The sequence below is a fragment of the Coregonus lavaretus genome, assembly GCF_964263955.1.
Source record: "Coregonus lavaretus genome assembly, chromosome: 3".
In the NCBI taxonomy this organism is placed as follows: Eukaryota; Metazoa; Chordata; class Actinopteri; order Salmoniformes; family Salmonidae; genus Coregonus; species Coregonus lavaretus.
Window position 1 is genome coordinate 29,554,554 of NC_139990.1, and position 16,375 is coordinate 29,570,928.

A 16,375-nucleotide genomic window follows, 5' to 3' on the forward strand; every position below is an offset into this window, starting at 1 on the left:
TAAATGAAGACATCATATATCCTGGATTTCCACAATGATACCCTGAGGAAGAGGTCTGTTAGCATAAAGTCCCAGATTAATTGGTATAAATTGGTAATTTACTTTGTGTTTGGAAAAGGGAGGATGCCCATCTTACTCAGTAGTTACTCAGTACGGTATCGGCTGTGAGTTCTGCAATAACCAATGAGCGATGTGAACAATCCCATGGGCGTCATCCAAACTGATGAGGAACTTGAGAAGGAACGTCACGGGTGATATAAGGCATTAAACCCAGACTATCATTATTTGAGAATAATTTAACATGCGAGTCGGGATTACATTGGATGGGCCTTGCATCCGATTGTTCCAACTTCCACCCTGTTTGGAAAAGGTTCCATGTGCAGATCTACTACTCTATGCAGCTGTCAAGGGGGTAAAAATAGAGGGTGTAAGAGAAAGGGCCCCTGCCAAAATGAAAAAGGACCTAGCCACAGGCCTCTCATCCAACACCTTTCAGCAGATATGCCACACTCACAATTAATCGAGCGGTTCGTCCATAAAGGAATTAACTTTTGAGAGGCAAGGCGTGGTGTGTGTCTAATTTCACCACACCTCTGTGACACCAGGCTTCAAAGTGGGACTTTTCAACAATATGGGTGAGCCATCTCTGGTCTATCCCCTCTTCATTCGATTTATCTTATCCAACACACACACTTGCGCATGAACATCTAAACACACCCACTCTCACACACATACATACGTGCACGAAGGCACACACACACACATGCACACACACACTTAGCCTATCTACAGTAAGGCATGTACACACCCGCACACATTCAATCTAGTGGCTGCTGAATGAGCTTATACAGAACAGTACATTGTTCTGCAGATACTGTTCTTTGACATAAACATTTTCTCTATAAACCTCACTTTGTGGTAAAACTGGATGATACTGTACCACAGCCACTAAAGTTGTATATACTTACCACACCAAAGATCGCCAAATAGTTGTCAGGGGCATCGCTGGATCACAGTTCAGTGTTTCCAGTCAGAAGTTGGATTTCATTGGGGTGTTTATCTAGTTGTAGAGGGTGACAGGAAATCTGTGGTGATATCACAAGAGGGTGTTATCCACAATGCTAATGCAGTCTTAGAAAGCCTTCCATGTGATCCTCTGGCAAAAACATTGCCGTCAACACCTCAACACAGATACAGTATGATTGGTACCATAACAATAAATCAATTACTATAGTATTTCAACATGTAATTTAGGGTATATATTAAATGTACTAAGATCTCTTCTTCTAGCCATGGTAGCAAAAATTATTGGCAACTGGAAATGTTTATACATCAGGAACCATACCTGTGAGGAAGCACCTTCTTTCAATATATAGTGTTTCCTTTATTTTTGCAGTTACCTGTATGTCAACGTAAATAGCTAATGTCTTCAGCATCATCAATTCCTCTATTTAAAGAGTGAGGAGGAGAGAGAGTGTTTGTGTAGTAGAACGCAGCTTGGTCTTCAGTGCTCATCCTCACGTCTTTCAGTCATCCTCCGGCCCCGTTGCCAATTAAAATAAGGCTAATTTATTAAGGCTCATTTGGCCCCCTCCTCAACACATATATACGCACAAACGCAGCGCACACACACACACACACACACACACACACACACACACACACACACATTACAACCCCCAAGCTCTACTACTGAGAATAAACTCCTATGAGTTTAGTCTCTTTGTCTCCTTAACCTGCTGGGGTTTACAGAAACAAACACACTACTGGTTTATAGGAAAATCTTGTTTGCGTTCTCTCAACCAGACACATAAACAGACATACTCTGCCAATGTAACAAACTCCTGAGCAGCAATACTGTTCGTTTGTTAACGATGGGGGTTTTGACGTCAGAAGAAAGGGACCCACAGTACCATGACCATTTATAGTAGAGAAATGGCACATATACAGGATTATTTTTGTAATGAACAATTGAACTTAATTAAATGAAAATTATGCATGGAATAATATTTTTGTCATATATATATTTTTTGAATATAGCTTTCTCTTCCTACTTCTTGGAGAACCACCTGGTGAACACGCTTCCTTTCTTTCCCTTGCTTTCCATCTCAACACTGGACAGCATGATGGAGGCCTCAGGGGCAGAGTTACTGTCTTTACTGGTTTTTGTCTTTCTCCTGCACTTTATCACCACTGCCCACCTCTCCCCTCAGCCTCTTTTCCTCCATCTCTCCATTCCTCCTATTCTCCTCCCTCACTCTTTCCTCCATCTTCCTCCTCTCCATCCCTCTCCCTCTCCTCTGGCATGCTATTCTCTTCATCCTCACGCCGTTCCTGCCCTCCAGGTCAAAACATGTCATGTCTGTCTCACTTTTGTCCAGGTTCATATCTCTTCTCAGTTCTGCCCTCACTCGAATCCCCCTCTCTTTCGCCTTCCTCATCTCCTCCCTCTCTCTCCGTACTGCCTCAGTGAGCTTCGCTTCCATACTCAGCCCCAGCCTCTCTCCCTCTCTTAACATCTTCTCCTCCATCGTCCTTTTCTCTAGCTCCATCTTTTCTTTCTTCAGACTGCCATGCATTTCTTTCTCCATCTTCTTCCGGAGCACCTTTACCTGTCTCTCTATTTCTCTCTGCATTTCCTCCTCCCTCTTTCTGTTCTCTCTCTCCATCGTCTTATCGAGGTTCTCCAGTTTGTTCCTCCTCTCTTCCTCAATGGATTTCTCTCTATCCTCCAGACACTTCCTGTGTGTGTCCAGCTCTTTTACGAGTTCTGCCACCTCCCTCTTTTCTGCTTCCAATGTTCCTTCTTTCTTGCTCACTTTGCTTTCTCTCTCCTCCATCCTTGTCTGATTTCCTGAAAACTCCTTTCTCAACTCCTCTCTCATCTGTCGCTTCCACACCTCCTCCTCTCGCATTCTCTCCGCTCCAGACAGCCACATCTTCTCCTTGTCTTTCATCACATCTGTCCGTCCTCCCCGTTCAGACCCACTTCTTCTCTTCTCCTGCTGTGTCCAATCCAGTTGGAAGTCTTTGATTTTGATCTCAACATCTTTTCTGTTGGAGTGCTGAATGACATCTAGCCTCTCGTTTAACCAGTTCCTCTCCTCCATCTGAAACATCCTCATCCTTTCATCCACATACATCCTCCACTCCTTCATCTTATCCAAATCCCACATCTCGACTCTGGCCTACAAGATAGAGAGATAATTTACCATTACTTAATTACAGTACCAAATACTTATAGGTCTCTAATCCTGTAATAATTGCCACTATACTTACTATCAGTCACTCTTATCTCCTTAGATGTATTTGCATCTGGGGAATCACCCAAGTGCAGCAAGAAAATGCATTCTACCTCTGTGAAAGAAATCCAATGGATTTGAATCACAACCATAGAATTAGAATTCAGAATTAATTATTATATTATATATTATATTTTATATATATATATATATATAATATATAGATTTAGTATTCTATTTCTATTTATATACAAATAGAGTCTCTCCATTGCTCAGCCTGACCTACTCTTGGTGTACTTGTGGTTATATTTCACACTTGATTAAATTACCAAACACACACACACACACACACACACACACACCTGGCCTGGCTGTTCCCTTTCTCTCTCACACCCTCACAGCTGGTAATCTTGTAGTCAGGGTTATTATTAGGGCTGTGGCCCTTGGCTAGCCTTTTATATATTGGTGCTGCTTTCATCAGCCCCATCCTCCCTATTGCTCTTTATCCGTTTGCCCTTAACCTTTTCTCCCATGGGTCCGTTGGCCAATTTTACGCTACTGGAGTATAAAGAAAGGGAATTAAAGCTTTCATCTACGGTCTCATAGTGCAGTATTATGCCATGATTAGCACATTGGTGCCCTAGATCTATAGCTGCTATTTTACAGATCTATTAGATGTACCTTAACCCCCCTATAGTCGATTGCCGCACCAGTGTAGTAATATAATAAAAAAAATCCCCAACAAAATCCGTCAGTTCATGCTAGAGATATCTGTTGCATTGGATGCGTCTCAACCCACTGCATCTGCCTATGTCGCACTTCCGTATCTGCGGTGAAAGGTGGCAGAGCAAGAGCGGTATTTGTCAGACCATGAGACAGCCCAAAAATCGGTCATCTAAGAAAACGTCTGTAGTGTCCGAATGGTTTGACCTACAAACTATTATGACCCCTTTATGGAAAGGGAAGACAAGTGTCACAGGACTCATCTGAAGGTAAGCTGTACCGGTTTTAAAAAGTATGAAGGTAGTTGTGTACCTTCCCCCAAAAAATATATACAGTATATATTTCCTGAGCTTTCTTATATCTCCTAGATATAGGACAGACACTTCAAAACCTTGTTTCTTATTATATATATTTTTTACTGTCTTTTTTGCCATTTATGAATGTGTTATTCAATGCGTTTCATTGGGTGGTAAAGGTCAAATTCTATATTTTATCAAATAATTGTTGTATATATTTTGATACCTAAAGGAATACTACAATTCGAAATCAAATAGCTAAATGATCCATAATATGACCATCTTAAAACAATTCCATAAGTCAGCTTAGAACCCCCTGCCCCCGGCTTAGACTTTTAAAAATTAACCTGAAAGGTTGAGCGCAGACATCAATGACTCAACATTGTTCTTCTGCATGTGGCAATCAGTAGTTATGTGTGGCATGAAGAGTTATTCTCTATGAAGTCCCTCAGGAAATGCCAGTGAGCACAGCATGGAAGACGTGATAATACATCCATAAGGTTAAACTGGGTTAATGGTTGGACCTGGTGCCCAAACATAACCAACTGTAAGAAATACAAATAACCACTGGAGAGAGATATAAATACTGTACATGTTCAATGAAAGCTGAAAAATAACATCAAAATATGATTTTAAACAGTTTTGCACAATTCTTAGCTTTTCACCTCTTTCTGTCAGCTGGATGCTTAACCTTCCACTTGTATTCTTAAGTCATTTGTACAGCTAGATGTTCAACTTGCACAATACTAACCAAGCATGCCAATTTCACACTAATGAATGTGGATTCATAATGCAAGACCTGGAATCTGAGATGTGGAAGGCTTTCCTTTTGTTTGCCACATATTTCAGTTTTGGCGCTTTCCAAACACTTATCATGATCATGTTCTCAATACAAAGGTCAAAAGCCATTTTGGTGATCAGCCAACAAAGTAGAATCCAATGTACTGTATGTCTCAGAGTCAGATCCCACCTGACCAACTGAGCTAATTGATCAGTTCAGTGATTGACTAAATTCAACACGCCTGGTATTCCAGGTCGGTTCAATCAAAAACATGAAGTGCCTGCGGTACTCCAGGACCAGTGTTGCCTACCCCTGACGTAGAGATTAAGTCGGCCATTGAGACCCTTTTAGATACCACTGACAGTTTATTCTGACCTGGATTTATAGCTATTTAGTGTTGTAATCCCCTCAAGAGCACTTTATTACCGTAATCAAAAACATATCGCTTTGGCGGGAAGGACAGTGGTAAAAGGACGGCAGATTTATCATCTGCTGTGATGTCCCCTATGTTGCATTGCCAAGGAGAGGGTCAGCTTACTCTCTGAGTCTGTTGATCTGCCTACCCGTCTCGCCGCAGTTCATGTCTTACAGAGACCTCGATGGAGCCACTCTGTCATACAGGCAGGTGGCAGGTGGCTATCATCCTCCTCTTCAGTGCTAACGGGAGAAGGTGCATCACCCTACAAAGTGGCAGTGACAGACAAACCCGGACCCTGGTCCAGAGGAGCTCATCGCTCCAGGCTATTCTCCATGTGTTAAGAGCTTTCTTGGCAACGGGTGCACAGCATATGAAGGTGCTTAGCACAAGACCTCTCCCACTCTCCCTCACCGTGGCAGGACAGGAAGAAAAAAGAGCTAGCATGTTAAAGGCAGCAGGAGTTGGATGTAGTGTTGAAAGGCTGGCGAGTGTCCAACAGAGTATGACATGCTCAATATGGTGTGATGTGAGAGACAAGCTATAGATGATATACAAGTTTTCATTTTGCGCACATCCGCTGTTCATTATCAGTTTGGAGGGTCCGGATGCATACATATTCAATTTGGGCAATAGTATCTCTGGCACAAAATAGTATCTCTGGCACGAAATAGTATCTCTGGAACGATTGCATCATTAGAAAGAAGTATGATAAGTGTTGCGTTGTGTGGTTGGATAAATAATTATTTTAATATTATATGGACCTTGATCAGTAAACTACAGGTTTCTGCACAATGTTTCATCAAATATCATCGTTTCAACAGCTTGTGATGGGTTCACAAAATAGTCTTGGTTCATATAGTTGGTAACAATGTGTGCAGGTATGTTGTTTTAACAGACAAGACCAACAAACTTGGCACAGAGTGAGCTTCGACATTACCTTCAACCTTCTCAATACTGTCACCTTGCTTCACGAACCATGGACATTCAGTAGCATTTTTTACATTCCAGGAGAAGTGTTGCCTTCACATCAAAGACAACTTTTTGGTTTTAAACCCAACTCAAACTTGGAAGTGATACACAGATAAACTCAGTAGTGACGACCTTTCAACCCTTTTATAATCATTGTATTTTGGGAGACATTACATGTGGCCCGACAGGCCAAAACTCAGTTTCAGCACAACAATTTCCATTACTATTTAAAAACAAACAAGGAAGTTGGAGGTTTGAGATTATCTCTTGTTGTAGTTAACGTATCAACTGTTCCTTTTTTTCATAACGTTGACATCCTTAGTCCTCCATTTCAGCATCTACATTATCTAACTATCTCTGACATGCCTCAATCCTCTTCCCAAAAACATGACCCCATTCTGTTGATAGTGAAAACAAAATGTCTGCCATGTTCCATTACGGTGAGTCATATTCCATGGCAACAATGTCTTTGAGTAAAAGTTGTTTCAGTTTACCATTTAATTTTCCTTTAAGGGCACCACAACACCACCTTTACACACAGGAGAAGACTGTTTCCGAACATGGAGACATATGTTTGTAATGGTAACACACACGGCCAGATTCTGTTTTTGGCTGAATTTATGAAATCCTCTGTGTTAGTTTTATTTATCATAATACTGCTAATGCTATATATTTTTTGCCTTTCCACAACCTGAGGTTTAGCATGCCAAAGCCTTCAGCAGGAAAAAAATGACAAAACATTGTCCACAAAACCACACCCAGTCTATGGCTGCATTTCTAATATAGTATTTTCCTCTCAATCATCTTATTTCCCTCTGAAACTGATTGACATGTTTTCCATCAAGTTTTCTGGTTTCTAACCATATCCTTGAAAAGGAAGTCTGACAAAGTCAAGAGAAAGTATACGGTGAATGGAAATGATCTGTTTTGAATTTTTTGAATAACTTTACTTATTACTACAACTCACCTGCATCATCAATATTCACAAATCCACACAACCATATGTTGCCTACTGCTATATTACTTCAACTAAAAAGGATCTTGAAATTGACTTCACATGGGAATAGAATGCCAGTTGTAAAGTGTCACTGAATATATTATTAATGGATAGCTGTCTTCATTTTCAACAAAGGAGGGATACGATCATTATGACAGACTTATTACAACAACCCAGGATAATTACACATAAAGAACATATTAGAGTTGGAATCCACACTTCTAGCTTTGTCAGCTGTTTTCCTTGTTAACTACACATGGGCTTCACTCTGTACAGAGCGTCGGGTGGCTGTCACTGAGACACGGATGAACAAGCAGAGAATGTGCGCTAGCCGTGCTCGCTGTCTGCCCATCTGTGAAAACGGGGAAACGACACTGCATAACCAGTCCCCAGTTCTGTAAACTGTTAGAATATTAGGATCAACAAACAGAACCAGTGCGGTCGGCAAGCTGGTCAAACCCTGGGGCAGAAAGGTCGTACACCATGTGCTGGTGCTTTCGCTCCCCTTCATGGAAATCAGTTCTCATTTATTTGTACGAGCTAATAGTGAATTCAGTGCGTGACAAGTACATAGACATACACTCAAAGAACTGCTGAAGCCTTACTCGCCTATCCTGAGGCACAGAGCGAGAGGGAGCTCCATTGATTGTGTTTATTGTTGGCCTCCTGACCCATACAACAAAGTGACGTGATGTAAACCATTGGAGTACTTCCGGTTTTATTTGATGTGACAGTCTCACGGTAAACATATACATAGCGTGACCAAGCATATTATTTTCCTTCACCTTCCACCCTAATGACTTGACATGAAATTGATTAGGGCGAATTAGCAGCCATGAAAACAGAAATTACATAGATTAAAGGCAACCATGAATATACTTTGATGGTGAAATTGGTGTATAAATCTTTAGTCAGTATGTGAAGAATCTAAAACCATAAAATTTCCTTTTTCCATTTACTACAGTTACTTCACATCGTAAAGCAAAGTGTGGAGGAGGATAGCAAGGTCTGGTTTGTACCACGGTGAGTGTTCCTGAAAGGTGATCGCTGTTACTTATCCCCTCAAATCACACAGAGAATAACTTGCTGTTGGCTGAAGACACGTCGAGCTGACTGTTTTATTATTTGCCTTTTTAATATTCAGCTAATGGCCCTACTTCTGCGAGGTGTTTAAGGTCCTCGCTAAACTCTGTCACTCACATCCCTGACCTCACTGTGTTGCAGATCAGTGAGGCAATCGCCGCCAACCATGACGCAATGATCCTTTACAGACCCTTTCCATATTCAGGGAATAAGAGAAAGCAGCTCTGACTTTCCTATGTGGAAATACTGTACTTATGGTACACCTGGGCTTAATGTCCGCCATCTTCTTCTCATCATTTTAGTTGTGTTCCATAAATTCCTTCCATAATCCAAAAAGTATTGTCAACCTGCTGCTGTCATCATTGTGTTACAGTATTTATTTATATCGCTTTGACATTACAGAACGCATACAATCTTAAAGAAGCCTAAACTTAACCTCGCAACAAGAGACAAAAATAATTACTTTGGCTTCTTGTCAAAGAGCTTTACGAGTACACGTAGGGATGTGGTCATCCTGTATCTAGGCTTTTTTCATGGAGGTCTTATCATAAGAATAAGCTCATGCCATATCTCTCCTAAATGCATTTGAAAACATTACAGTTTGGCATAGTCCCAAGCATGGCAGAGTTTCTCAGACCACCAGTGTTGTACTATCAGAGCTTCAATGGGTGGTCACCTCTTCACATGCGCACAAGAAGATAATTCGGTGCAAGAGAGCTTAATTTGAATTTTGCTGTACGCAATTTATCTGAGCAATTTAATGTTCCTGTCTTGGGTTGCTTTAAGACTCTTTGTGTGTTTTTCTAAGAAGTAAATGTCGTTTTTGAGGCAGATCAGCTTTTGCTTGTACATATCCAGTGTGCTTCGAGCAGCTTGAGGGTCAGAGCGAGGGTTGTATCCATTGTTATACTGTAGCTTCAGATTTCAGAACAGTCTTTCTGCAGTTCCTCTTCAATATGGCTGTGTTCCAGGTTCAATACAAAACCTGTGGCCCTCAAGACACTATAGTTCGAAGCTATCACTTACCTACTCAACATGGTCAAAAGGTTAGGCATTGAAATACATTGGCTGAACCTGAGCTTTCCACACATCTCTCCAAGGGCCCAACACAGAGAGAGACAAATCAATTGCTTATTTGGCAAAAACACTAGAGCTAAAATGATTTCATTTGGCGAAACATGGGCAGGTCTATTACAGAAAGGGTCATCGATCTGGTGAACGGAGAGAGAAAACACAAGTAAAACAATTGAATCACTCCGAGTTACTACAAGAATGCACAATAGAATTGAAGAGATGTGGAGGAGATGTCAAAACAGCATGAGGGAGTGTCAATGATAGCTCACATTGACCGGTTCATGTTTGTCGGGTTACACTTGGAGATTGGTTCAATGTTACATCGACCACAAACACAGCCAATGCAAGGAAACTTTCGGAGATAAAAATTCTACACCCGTAAATAAAAACATTGTAACTCACTAAGTGGTAAACTCAGCCCTTAATGAACCTGGGATGATAACAGTAGTTCTTGCACACAGACACACACACACATGCATGCACGCACACACACACACACACACACACACACACACACCCACACCCACACTCAGGTGTAGGTTGAGTGTCCTGACATCACAGTGTGACACTAATCATCAGTGGTAGTGTACTTAAGTACTTTACATTACTATTTATATTTTTGCCAACTTTTACTTTTACTTCACTACATTCCTAAAGAAAATAATGTACTTTTTACTCCATACATTTTCCCTGACACCCAAAAGTAGTCATTACATGTTGACAGGAAAATGGTCCAATTCACACACTTATCAAGAGAACATCCCTGGTCATCCCTACTGCCGCTGATCTGGCGGACTCACTAAACATAAATGCTTAGTTTGTAAATTATGGCTGAGTGTTGGAGTGTTCCCCTGGCTATCCGTCAATAAAAACAAAACAAGTAAATTGTGCCGTCTGGTGTGCTTAATATAAGGAATTTGAAATGGTTTATACTTTTACTTTTGATAGTTAAGTACATTTGAGCACTTTCATTTACTTTTGATACTTAAGTATATTTAAAACCAAATACTTTTAGATTTTTACTCATGTAGTATTTTACTGGGTGACTTTCACTTTTACTTGAGTCATTTTCTATTAAGGTATCTTTACTTTTACTCAAGTATGACAACTTAGTACTTTTTCCACCACTGCTAATCATTGCCTACAAGGCATCAAGAAAGGCATGCCATTGAAACGATCTGACGTGTCAGCCAGTCAACCTCATAGTGCCTACTCCACCTGTCCCCCTGTACATGGCTATCTAACTGGGTATTCTTTTTTTTTACCAGTAACTAGCTCTACTATCACACAGGAATTCACAGGTCTGGTGACAGTGAATGGCTAAGGTCAGGCCAGGGGGAATAGGAGATTGCAAGGCCACAGTGTCTGCATGTGCTTCTATGGATTTTGATCTAGATACGGGAAGAGAAACACCAAAATAGACTATTGTGGTGATGACATCTTGGTAGTTACATGTATATAATGTGTTGCACATGTTCTCAACTCATCCATAAATCTTATGAATAAGTAATTTGTGCATCTCATAACCAAAAGTATAGTAATAGAGCCAAGGGATTCTTTATTGTGGCTGTGTGACAGTGAGCAGATGTGAGCACAAGCCCAATATGTTTCCCCCCTTTAGTGAAGCCAATTTTAAATAGTTATTGTGGAAGTTATAGCAACTACTTATTATATTATAACAATGGGTTCCACTTTAAAATAAGTGTTCCTAATACCTATGTATTAATTTGCATGGTAAATTCATAGGCAGGTACAGTGTAATTAGAGCCTAATTTCTCTTTTGGCTTGTTTTACCTGATGCCTGCATTATCTCAGCCAATCATGGCTAGCGGGAGGGTTCCTGTCTTTTTTCCGTGGCTAAACCAACTAGGCTCGTAATTTAACAATTGTATTCGTATTTATGGATGGAATAAAAGTTTGTTATTAAGGCACATGAAAGTTCACGTTCCTGAAGGCATTTCTGCCAAATAACGCATTTTGATAAAATAAAGTATGTTTACGTTCAAATGTCGCTCCTGTGAAGTAGTGACGTGCGACATATGCCTAGTTTCCTGAAACGAGTCACATATGTGCCTGTATTTCCCTCTAATTTCCAACAAAAACGTTAAACAACTACTTACATTTCCCTCAAAACCAGCCTATTACTTCACTTTTTCAATTTTTCTACAGTGAGCCATTCAAAAGGAGGTGGGGTGTCTCAATACTACGGAGGCCTTATACAGTAAGCCAACTGTAAATGGATACAAAATTCACAAATGTTTCATCATCCCACTGTTTGTGTCTGAAAACATGAAAGACAGGCTGGCTTGGCTGCCATACATGTGCGGTTGCCATTTTTTCCAGAGAGCAAATATGTACATTTTCAGCACATACAACATGACATAAAACAGTAGGTTGTGGTCAGCATTTATCTAGATGGATTACAAGTCTCTCCACAGGTGTTTGTGTTTCAAATGGCCTTTCATAAGGGATTTTTTGTTCATTAGTGAAAATGGTTTGTTTTATGAAATTTTTCTCAAGTGTTTATGTAAAATTGTCTAAATGGCCCTCATTTCTTCTTTTTCTTATTTTTTACATGTAATTGTGTTAAACAATACACGAGACATGTACACAGATGTGAGCTATGTTTTCAGAAATGAGGGGCTTTGTAAATGAATTATTTTTCTGGAAGCCTTAACTCGCGGCTTTTCAAATACACGTTTATTGATGAACAACATAAATACTCCAGAAGATGGATAGGATGGATATCATAGCCCTTTAGAAACTTTTAATCACATGACAAGAACAAGGCTGGAACATCTTGCATATTAACTTTATAACTTCTTTGGCCTTGCTACAAGAAGTACATTATCAAAGTAGCAGATATGTTTTCATCAGATCCAAACAGATCTACAGCAACATAACCTGTATAGTTGTTACATCAACCACAGTAAGTAAGATTAATCTGTTGTACATGAGTCCTCATATTATACGTTTCCTGACAAGCTAAATACATTGTGAACAATTCTGGACTCCCATTCCCTCCATTAAACGATTACAATGGTGACAGAACCGAGAAAAACCCATGCTCTGTCTGGTGTTGGCTGCATCATACCTCATGATATCTGCAAACAGCCACCAATAGGTGATGGCTGGAGCAGACAGAGAAACAGACAGACTCTGCCTTGCTCAAGGCCTTATCAGATTTTCTACCGCCATCATTCATGTGTTGGGAGCCAGAGAACGGGAGTGTTCTGTAAGTAAACCTGAGATTTACCCATCCCTATCCCCATTCATCTCAGGGGGTTGATAGACCACCATGTATCATCCTGCTTCTCTGAGTGTGTTACGAAAACACAGGCATGCACTGCCAAGAAAACCAAGGCGAGGGAGAACTAGAAGAGGATGAACACGCACGTGAACTCTATCTCTGGCTAATTGTGTGTGACTTCCATGTTTCAGCACCACTTCAGTGCTTTTATATCCCAGTAAGTGAATCTGATAGGGAACTACATTTGAGTCAGGAATGGATGGATACTGATTGAATAGACAAAAGGCAAAATGCCATAGGTGGACACATTTATTGCTCTCAAGTGGGTGATCTCATCCACACTCACACACACACTCTTTGACTTGATATGTGTTGTTGATTCCATAGGCAGTGTGAGTCCAGAAAATTACCACGCGATGATGTCATGCTCTTTTCCCATGTTAGAACGACCAGTCCCATTACTGCAGAAGAAAATACAACATGACAAATGGCAGCATGCTGGCTGCATTAGAGATTAAGAGTGCAAACAGAGCTTGCCAATGGGGAAATTAGGAGAGTAAGTAGAAAGATAGCTGGGCTTGCTACGTTCATCTGATGAACACGTTGGTCAATGCATCAGATGGCCAATGCATCAGAGGCTGACGATGGCAAAAAGCTTCTCGACAGTGACTTTGGGGCACATACATCATGCCTTGTGTCAAACAGTGGTCCAAGTAGCCAGCTAAATGAGTTGGGGCTAATTACGGCTGCATTGCTATTTATTCCCCATAGTGGATCAGGTTGCAGGGTTGATAATGTTGTGGAAGGCTGACAAACACCAGGGACAAAGAGTAGTAGGCTATATAGACAATCACACAGAAGAATATCAGTGTATTGATGGATGATGTATTTATTCAGAGAAAATAATTTATGTTGAAGGGGCACTGAATGAAATACTAAAATTAAGGGGCTAGAATTAAGATTTCTTTGTTAGAACATGTCAACATGTATCAGATTTCAGCAGGTGGCAGTTGCACTTTGTGCATGCAGTCCATTGCTATAATCTTGGAGATGTCTTACCCAAAATGTCACTTAAATGGGACGTTAACTCAATGCAGAGGTATGGGGTGGGGTCCTCTTGAAGCAGACCTAGACTATTGGAGTGTATGAGATAGGTCTGCATTGGTTTAGGCCTTGCCCACTGGGCACAGACGTCAGTTCAACGTCTAGTTTTGATTTACATTTGGTTGAGTTGTCAACTAACGTGAATCCCCCCCAGAAATCCCCCTGTCAAAAAGTTGGGTGAAAAAAAGCCGACGTTCCCTTACGTTGATGACTTTTTGCAAATCCAATCAGTTTTCCACGTTGATTCAACGTCATCACATTGAATTTTGGGGATAAAATGACGTGGAAACAACGTTGATTTAACCAGTTTTTGCCCAGTGGGTGGAACTGGAAGTAAACTTTAGGGGGACATTAGTTGCCTTGTTTGGGAGAATGGAGGAGTATGATCTTCTGTAAACACCTCTGAAGGGTCCCTCCACCCTTTGCCGAGATAACAGCATAGCAGCACCGGCCACTTGTTTAAGTACAAGTCAGATCAAGCAGATTACAGAAGCTAACGGCCTATGGGGGATCTAAACAAGTTTGCTCTGGAAAGCCAATTACCCTGGAAATGCAGTGATTGTCCACACTTCAGTGAACCACCTGGAACCCTAACCTGCAGACACACATTGTTTATTGTTGACTCTGCTTTTCAAATTATGGAGCAAAGGAAAGAGTAGCTGTATGACATGGCAGATATCTCTAAGTAGCGCCAAATTCCGCTTGCCTCGCAACAAGCAGCGAAGATCATATTCTTTGTTTACGCGTTTGTTTGCGCACAGGGTCAGTCAACCTGTTGATTACAAATTAAAAGCCAGGCTCGTGTTACATAATGTAAACTGCTATGTGACAAACCTGATCAAATTGATTTGTAAAGAGTCCTATGAATGCTGCAGAAGTCTAAGTATTCAGAGATAGGCTTTAGTGTGCTACAGTATGTACAGTACTTGCTCTGTATTGTGAGGGTACAGAGCACATTACAGAGTGTTGAAGGTGTTGTGTACAGGTGCTGTAACAAGCAATTGGCAGAATTATAGTTGAATTATAGTTGTTAGCATTAGCATGCAAAATACTGTAGGCTTTTGTAACTTGCTGTAGGGGCAAGTACCCAGGAGGTCTAAACCACAAAAGCTTTTAGAGGCCACACAATTATATATGTGTCAAACAGACTTGTCTTTTTCGCTGTCTGATCACTCTCTTGCTCTTTAATTGTGTCAGTTTCCTGGTTTATGAATGTTTTGTTTTCTATTTTGAAACACTACAATGTCGCTAAGCCGCAGCTAATCGAGCTACGGGTGGGTTTCCCCGTCAACTGTTATTCTCTCATACCTTACATTCCTCCTGTGACACTGCCACGTCTGGGTACCGCCAATGACGACGAGAGGAACTAAGGTCTCAATCAAGAATTACAATAAAAGAGTGCTTCGTGAAAATTGACAGGCAGGGACTTTTTTACCTTTCCGTAAACTTGACCTGAACTTTGCCATCAGTGGAGGATAGGGGAGAACCGGCTGCTTTGACAGCGGACAGAGCCCAGTGCCGGTGTTGAGTTCGGCCTCAGGAGTGGAGGGGATAACTAGGAATGGCAGCCCGCTCGAGTTAATGGCTTGGGGAAGTCACTCTTCGAGTCGTCTCACCCTGATGACATCATCCCTCCAGGCAAGTGCCACGTTGGGCTGTTTAAAGAATCAATCAAGTCATCTACTGCAGCAGGAATTAGTCCAAGGTGCTAGGAGGCAGACTAAACATGTCTGTCTGTCTGTCTGTCTGTCACTCTCATCCGGGGACATGTTATCCATGGTGTAGGCCAACCTGTGACAAGACACCCGCTTTGTCTCTCGGATGTTATTTTCTTTCTGGTGTGTTGAGTAAACGATTTCTATCCTTAAGTCGTTTATATGCATTCCCTTGCAAGTAAATCCATGAGAGATTTAGTCGCTTAATTTGTTGCCTCGAGGATTTTGGTAAGTGAGCTTACATTGTGAGCTCATTGTAATGTAGGCCTTGTTGAAGTACACTTATGGATGTAGTTGTAGTTGAACAGCTCTCCTCTCTCAGCATACCACCCTGCATCCCACTGCTGGCTTGCCTCTGAAGCTAAGTCCCTGGATGGGAGACCGGATGCTGCTGGAAGTGGTGTTGGAGGGCATTCTTCCCTCTGGTCTTAAGATTGAATCCCAATGCCCCAGGACAGTGAAGGGGACATTGCCCTGCACAGGGTGGCATCTTTAAGATGTGACGTTAAACTGGTGTCCTGACTCTCTGTCATTAAAAATCTCATGGCACTTATCACAAGAGTATAGGGGTGTTAACCCCGTTGTCCTGGTTAAATTCTCAACCTGGACCCATTTCCATTATGGACACTTAATAATAATAATAATAATTATTATTATTATTATTATTATTATTATTATTATTATTATTATTGTTGTTATTATTATTATTATTATTATTATTAT